The 538-nt window shown below is 42.0% G+C and overlaps 1 protein-coding gene across 3 annotated transcripts in view; it reads right to left on the bottom strand.

Annotated features, from left to right (window-relative positions):
* Positions 1–538, bottom strand: part of Myo1b (myosin IB) — a 170,520-nt gene that overhangs the window by 68,416 nt on the left and 101,566 nt on the right. The window lies entirely within an intron of this gene.

The raw sequence follows: 538 nt of genomic DNA, 5'->3' as shown, positions 1-538 counted from the left end.
GAGATAACATTTGAAATGTAAATAAAGAAAATATCCAATAAAAAAATAAAAAAAAAAGAAAGGTATTACCAAGGTATCATTTGAAGGGAGACATAAGTAATTCAACACACATGTGCAGGTCTAAAGAGCACCCAGCACGTGCAGGTAAAAGCAATGGGGCACCAGAGAGGCTTGCTGGAACCTGTCTGCAAAGATCACTCCAGCTAACAGAAAGAAAGGCCATAGGCTACACGCGGGAGGTGTAAGGAAACCTATACTTATAGTAAAACACAGAAACAAATCCATACATTTTAATTTTTTTTCCTGGTTCTTCGAGACAAGGTTTCTCTGTAGTTTTGGCTGTCCTGGAACTCACTCTGTAGACCAGGCTGACCTCAAATGCAGAGATCCACCTGCCTCTGTCTACCAAGTGCTGGGATTAAAGGTGTGTGCCACCTCTGCTGGGCTAAAATTCTTACTGAATGGTAGCACATGCCTTTATTACCACCACTCAAGAGGCAGAAGAAGCAGGAGTCTCTCTCTCTCTCCTTCTTCTTCT

The sequence above is a fragment of the Mastomys coucha genome, unplaced genomic scaffold (genome assembly GCF_008632895.1).
Source record: "Mastomys coucha isolate ucsf_1 unplaced genomic scaffold, UCSF_Mcou_1 pScaffold14, whole genome shotgun sequence".
NCBI classification, from domain to species: Eukaryota; Metazoa; Chordata; class Mammalia; order Rodentia; family Muridae; genus Mastomys; species Mastomys coucha.
This window is presented reverse-complemented; position numbering and strand designations above follow the sequence as displayed.